The sequence below is a fragment of the Arachis hypogaea genome, chromosome 5, assembly GCF_003086295.3.
Source record: "Arachis hypogaea cultivar Tifrunner chromosome 5, arahy.Tifrunner.gnm2.J5K5, whole genome shotgun sequence".
NCBI lineage: Eukaryota > Viridiplantae > Streptophyta > Magnoliopsida > Fabales > Fabaceae > Arachis > Arachis hypogaea.
The window spans coordinates 64948546-64955631 of NC_092040.1; the positions used below are offsets into that span (position 1 = coordinate 64948546).

General features: G+C 36.9%; 1 non-coding gene across 1 annotated transcript; it reads left to right on the forward strand.

The window, feature by feature from the left end:
- The first annotated feature begins 323 nt into the window (after positions 1 to 323).
- LOC112804208 (small nucleolar RNA R71) lies at positions 324 to 432 on the forward strand. The gene has a single exon (XR_003202826.1). It is a non-coding gene; the product is annotated as a small nucleolar RNA R71 (small nucleolar RNA).
- Positions 433 to 7086: the final 6654 nt, after the last annotated feature.

Here is a 7086-nt window from a genome sequence, read left to right on the forward strand (position 1 = left end):
GGATTTCAGGATCATAAGCTTCTTCTTCAGAAGATGCCTCTTTAGTGCTGTTGGATGCATTTTCCCATCCATTCAGACTTTGAGAAATCATGTTGACTTGATGAGTCAACATTTTGTTTTGAGCCAATATGGCATTCAGAGCATTAATTTCAAGAACTCCCTTCCTTTGAGGCGTCCCATTATTCACGGAATTCCTCTCAGAAGTGTACATGAACTGGTTATTTACAACCATGTCAATAAGTTCTTGAGCTTCTGCAGGCGTTTTCTTTAGGTGAATGGATCCACCTGCAGAATGGTCCAATGATATCTTAGAGAACTCAGATAGACCATAATAGAAGGACATCTTTTGGTCATCTGTTTGTATCTTTCCCAAGCTTCATAGAGGGATTCTCCATCTTTTTGTTTGAAGGTCTGAACATCCACTCTAAGCTTGCTCAGCTTTTGAGGAGGAAAGAACTTAGCTAAGAAGGCCGTGACCAGCTTATCCCAGGAGTCTAGGCTATCTTTAGGTTGAGAGTCCAATCATGTTCTAGCTCTGTCTCTTACATCAAAAGGGAAAAGCATGATCCTGTAGACTTCAGGATCTACTCCATTAGTCTTAACAGTCTCACAGATCTGAAAGAACTCAGTTAAGAACTGGTAGGGATCTTCTGATGGAAGTCCATGAAACTTGCAGTTCTGTTGCATTAGAGCAACTAATTGAGGTTTAAGCTCAAAATTGTTTGCTCCTATGGTAAGAATTAAGATGCTTCTTCCATCAAACTTGGACGTAGGTGTGGTATAATCACCAAGCATCCTTCTTGCATTATTGTTGTTAGGCTCGGCTGCCATCTCCTTTTCTTGTTCGAAAATTTCAGCAAGGTTGTCTCTGGATTGTTGTAATTTAGCTTCTCTTAGTTTCCTCTTCAGAGTCCTTTCAGGTTCTGGATCAGCTTCAACAAGAATGCCTTTTTCCTTGTTCCTGCTCATATGAAAGAGAAGAGAACAGAAAAAGAAGAGGAATCCTCTATGTCACAGTAAAGAGGTTCCTTATTATTAGTAGAAGAAGAAGGGAATAAAAAAAGGAGAATCCAAACACAAAGGTAAGGATAAGGGCAGTGATTTGAGATGAAGAGAGGTGAAGACAGGTGTTAGTAAATGAATAAATAAATAGGAAAAGATGAGAGAGGGAGAAATTTTCGAAATTAAATTTTGAAAAGAAGTTAAATGATTTTCGAAAATAAAGATAAGAAATGAAATTAAAATTAAAATTTAAAACAATTAATTAAATAAAAAAAGAATTTTTTTTTGAAAAAGAGGGAAGTATTTTCGAAAATTAAAGAGAAAAAAGTTATTAGGTGGTTTTGAAAAAGATAAGAAAAAAACAAAAAGTCAAATAGTTAGTTGAAAAAGATTTGAAAATCAAATTTGAAAAGATAAGAAGATAAAAAGTTAGAAAAGATATTTTAAAATCAAATTTTTGAAAAAGATAAAATTTTGAAAAAGATATGATATAAAAGATAAGATAAGATAGATTTAATTTTTAAAATTAAAATTAATTACTTGACTAACAAGAAACTAAAAGATATGATTCTAGAATTTAAAGATTGAACCTTTCTTAACAAGAAAGTAACAAACTTCAAATTTTTGAATCAATTACATTAATTGTTTAGCATAATTTTCGAAAATAAAGATAAAATTAAGAAAAAGATTTTTGAAAAATATTTTTAAATTTTCGAAAATCATAAGATAAAAATGAAAAAGATTTGATTTTTGAAAAAGTTTGAAAAGAGAGGGTTTTTAAAATTGAAAATTTGACTTGACTTATAAGAAATAGCTAAGTTTAAAATTTTTTTGACTAAGTCAACCCAAATTTTCGAAATTTTGAGAGAAAAAAGGAAAAGATATTTTTTTTATTTTTGAATTTTTAATGATGAGAGAGAAAAACACAAATATGATCCAAAACATGAAAATTTTTGATCAAAACCAACGATGCATGCAAGAACACTATGAATATCAAGATGAACACCAAGAACACTTTGAAGATCATGATGAACATCAAGAACATATTTTTGAAAAATTTTTGATGCAAAGAAAACATGCAAGACACCAAACTTAGAAATCTTTAATGCTTAGACAATATGAATGCAAAGATGCACATGAAAAACAATAAAAGACACAAAACAAGAAAACATCAAGATCAAACAAGAAGACTTACCAAAAACAACTTGAAGACCATGAAGAACATTATGAATGCATGAATTTTCGAAAATTGCAAGAACAAAATGAATATACAATTAACACCAAACTTAAAACATGACACAAGACTCAAACAAGAAACACAAAAATATTTTTGATTTTTATAATTTTTTTATTTTATTTTATTTTTTTGAAAACATATAGGAAAAAGGAAGTAATGAATTCAAAGTCCTCAATCAAAATTCCAGGAATCATACCAGGTTAGTCTAAGGATTGATGGCTAGCCAAGCTTCAGCATACCATTTTGAAACTCTAGAATTCATTCTTAAAAACTCTGAAGGATTTTTCGAAAATAGAGGGAGAATTTTGAAAAATATTTTTGAAAACTTTTTGAAAAGAAAATAAAAAAGAAAATTACCTAATCTGAGCAACAAGATGAACCGTCAGTTGTCCAAACTCGAACAATCCCCGGCAATAGTGCCAAAACTTAGTGCACAAAATTGTGATCATCGACAATGGCGCCAAAAACTTGGTAGCGCTCTCAAACGTGAATCACACTTAGTCACAACTCCACACAACTAACCAGCAAGTGCACTGGGTCGTCCAAGTAATACCTTACGTGAGTAAGGGTCGATCCCACGGAGATTGTTGGTATGAAGCAAGCTATGGTCATCTTGTAAATCTCAGTTAGGCAGATAGTAAATGTTATGGAGTTTTCGAATAATAAATAAAGCAAAAAATAAAGATAGAGTTACTCATGTAATTCAATGGTGGGAATTTCATATAAGTGTATGAAGATGCTTGTTCCTGTTGGATCTCTGCTTTCCTACTGCCTTCCTTCAATCCTTCTTATTCCTTTCCATGGCAAGCTGTATGTAGGGCATCACCGTTGTCAATGGCTACATCCCATCCTCTCAGTGAAAAAGGTCCAAATGCTCTGTCACAGCACGGCTAATCATCTGTCGGTTCTCGATCATGTTGGAATAAAATCCCTTGATTCTTTTGTGTTTGTCATCACGCCCAACAATCGCGAGTTTGAAGCTCGTCACAGTCATTCAATCCCTGAATCCTACTCGGAATACCACAGACAAGGTTTAGACTTTCCGGATTCTCATGAATACTGCCATCAATCTAGCTTATACCACGAAGATTCTGATTAAGGAATCCAAGAGATATGCGCCCGGTCTAAAGTATAACGGAAGTGGTTGTCAGTCACGTGTTCATAGGTGAGAATGATGATGAGTGTGACGGATCATCACATTCATCATGTTGAAGTGCAACGAATATCTTAGAACAGGAATAGCTGAATTGAATAGAAAATAGTAGTAATTGCATTAAAACTTGAGGTACAGCAGAGCTCCACACCCTTAATCTATGGTGTGTAGAAACTCCACCGTTGAAAATACATAAGTGATGAAGGTTCAGGCATGGCCGAATGGCCAGCCCCCCAAACATGATCAGAAGACCGAATGGTCAAAAGACCTTACAATCAAAGACACTTAATACAATAGTAAAAAGTCCTATTTATACTAGACTAGCTACTAGGGTTTACAGAAGTAAGTAATTGATGCAGAAATCCACTTACGGGGCCCACTTGGTGTGTGCTTGGGCTAAGCTTGAGCTTTACACGTGCAGAGGCATCTTTTGGAGTTGAACGCCAAGTTGTAACGTGTTTTTGGCGTTCAACTCTGGTTCGTGACGTGTTTCTGGCGTTTGACTCTAGAATGCAGCATGGAATTGGCATTGAGCGCCATTTTACGTCATCTAATCACGAATAAAGTATGGGCTATTATATATTGCTGGAAAGCTCTGGATGTCTAATTTCCAACGCTGTTGAGAGTGCGCTATTTGGAGTTCTGTAGCTTTGGAAAATCCATTCCAAGTGTAGGGAGATCAGAATCCAACAGCATCAGCAGTCCTTTGTCAGCCTTTTATCAGAGTTTTGCTCAGGTCCCTCAATTTCAGCCAGAAATTACCTGAAATCACAGAAAAACACACAAACTCATAGTAAAGTCCAGAAATGTGAATTTAGCATAAAAACTAATGAAAACATCCCTAAAAGTAGCTAGATCCTACTAAAAACTACCTATAAACAATGCCAAAAAGTGTATAAATTATCCGCTCATCACCTCCCAAAAGTGATCAAAAGATCAAAAGATGATCCAAAGATGAAAATACAATAGTAAAAGGTCCTATTTATAGAGAACTAGTAACCTAGGGTTTACAGAAATAAGTAAATGATGCAGAAATCCACTTCTGGTGCCCACTTGGTGTGTGCTTGGGCTGAGCATTGAATCTTTCACGTGCATAGGCTTTTCTTGGAGTTAAACACCAACTTTGGTGCCATTTTGGACGTTTAACTCCAATTCTGGTGACAGTTTGGGCGTTTTATGCTAGAATTTTTATGCTGACTCAGAACGCCAGTTTGGGCCATCAAATCTCGGGCAAAGTATGGACTATTATATATTGCAATTAAGAGCGCACCAATTGGGCTTATGTAGCTCCAGAAAATACATTTCGAGTGCAGGGAGGTCAGAATCCAACAGCATCTGCAGTTCTTTTTCAACCTCAGAATCAGATTTTTGCTCAGGTCCCTCAATTTCAGCCAGAAAATACCTGAAATCACAGAAAAATACACAAACTCATAGTAAAGTCCAAAAATATGAATTTTGCATAAAAACTGATAAAAATATACTAAATCTAACTAAATCGTACCAAAAACTACCTAAAAATAATGCCAAAAAGTATATAAATTATCTGCTCATCAAGTTGTAATGGGGTTGAGATCAAGGTAGGAATGTATGTGGTTAAGTGGACTAAAATTCGAATCCTTGATTAACCTAAACTTCCCACCTAACTTAAGACATTCCATGTTATCACGATGCAAAGCCTAGCCACCCATTAACTATTTTTTCACAAATCCATGCACCTTGATGTCTTTTGAATACAAATCATATGCATTAATTTAATTATTTCACTTTGGGCATTTTGTCCCCTTTTTATTGCTTCTTCTTTTTTTTTCTTTTTTCTTCTTTTTCTTTTCTTCTTTTTTTTTATATGCATAAATAAGGTAGTGCATATGATTAAAGTGTTAGTTGCATGAACAAGTGCCCAACTATATTCACATTCTCACATAAGAATATAAAATGCCCAATTTCCTAAACATGTATTCCCCAATTCAATTTTCCCACACTTAATTCATGTACACCTCACTAGTCTAAGCTAATTAAGGATCCAAATTAGGGACATTTATTGTTTTCCGCTTAGAGTTAATGATATGCTAAAATAAAGAATAAATGGGGTAAAATGGCTCAACATTAGTTTGCAAGGGGAATGATAGGGTAAGGCCATATGGGTATGTGAGCTAAGTAAAACATGGCCTCAATCACATAAGTGTATGCATACATCAAACCATAGAAATATAGAGTCAAGCAAGATATAGATCACAATTTTAGAGAGAACAACACACACCAAAATAAAACATTGGTTGATAAAATGCAACCAATCAAATAGGTTCAAAATCTCACTAGTTCTGTGTGTTCGAGCTCTAAAACCATCTTCCAAAATAAATATCTTCAAACAAGTTTAACAAAAAATTTAATTCAAATTAGTGAAATGCTATAAAATAGTGTCTTGAAAAAGAATTTATCACTTCAACCAAGTAGCACCTAAATGCAAGCAACTACTACTCATCCAAGTTATCTTATCTAATAAAAGAAAAATAAAATATTGATGTTGAGAGAGAGAGATGTTACCTTCGGAAGTCAGTTACCGACCTCCCCACACTTAAAGCTTTGCACAGTCCTCCATGTCATTAGTGATGAGCAAAGTGGGGTTGGAATTATCACTTCCTCTGTCTGTCTCATCATGGCTCTCCATGCTGTCATGTGAAATAGATTCCAGGGTATGGAGCTCTTCCGGAGGTGGGTGAGTACTAACAACGAGCTCCTTCAAGTGGTTGTATTGGTGCTTGTTGCAGCGCTCTATTTGCTCAATCTGCCGGCCCTGTCGGTCTAACCTCTCAAGGATCTCTCAAGTAGCAACTGATTAGTGGGTGGTGCTGCATGAGTTGTGGATGATGGTAGGGCGGAAGTTGAAGGGGCGTCGAAGGACGGGCCTTTATTCTGGCTCACAGATGGTGCTGGAGGTCTGATATACTTCCCATTCGAGATAAATTCGTCATCCCTAGGAATCATGGTCCTCATATCCGTAGCCTGATAGGAGACTCCCGCTACAGATACCAAGTCTATAACCAATGCAGGAAAAGGTAGGTTACCCACGATTTGCACACGGCCCATAGCCTGTCGGATGAGTCGTGGCAGGTTGAGAGGTTTTTCTTTGAGAATGCACCAGACGAGAACGGCCATGTCAGCAGTGAACGTGGACTCATGAGTGCTCAGGAAGATGTAGCGGGACATGATCTGTGCCCACACGCGAGCCTCCAAGGTGAGTGCTTAGGTGGAGATGCTCTTAGGTCGAGTCACTGAAAAGTAAAACGAAATAAAGGTGTCTAAAATGGAATGGTTCACCCGAAATAACTTTGCCGACGAAGGTGACCTCCCCACACTTAAATCATAACATTGTCCTCGATGCTCTCAATCAGGCTAGTGAGAAGGATCATCGTGCACTGGCCCGCTGTCAGCTGCAGGTGTCTGTGACTCTGTCAAATGCTCAGGTTGAGTTGCCTCATGCTGTGCCTCCTGCTGGTCCTCCTCCTCTTCCTCCTCAGAGTGCTCTGAGGGTGTGTCAAGCTCAGAGGGATGTCAGTATGCCCAGTAGTCATAATCAGCTTCAGATGGGATGCGACGCTCTGACTCCTTTTAGCGTCGCTGATTGCGGCGCTCCATTTGATCAATGCGCTCAAAAAGGTGCTGCACAAGGTGGTAAACTGGCTGAGAAGTGGATGAA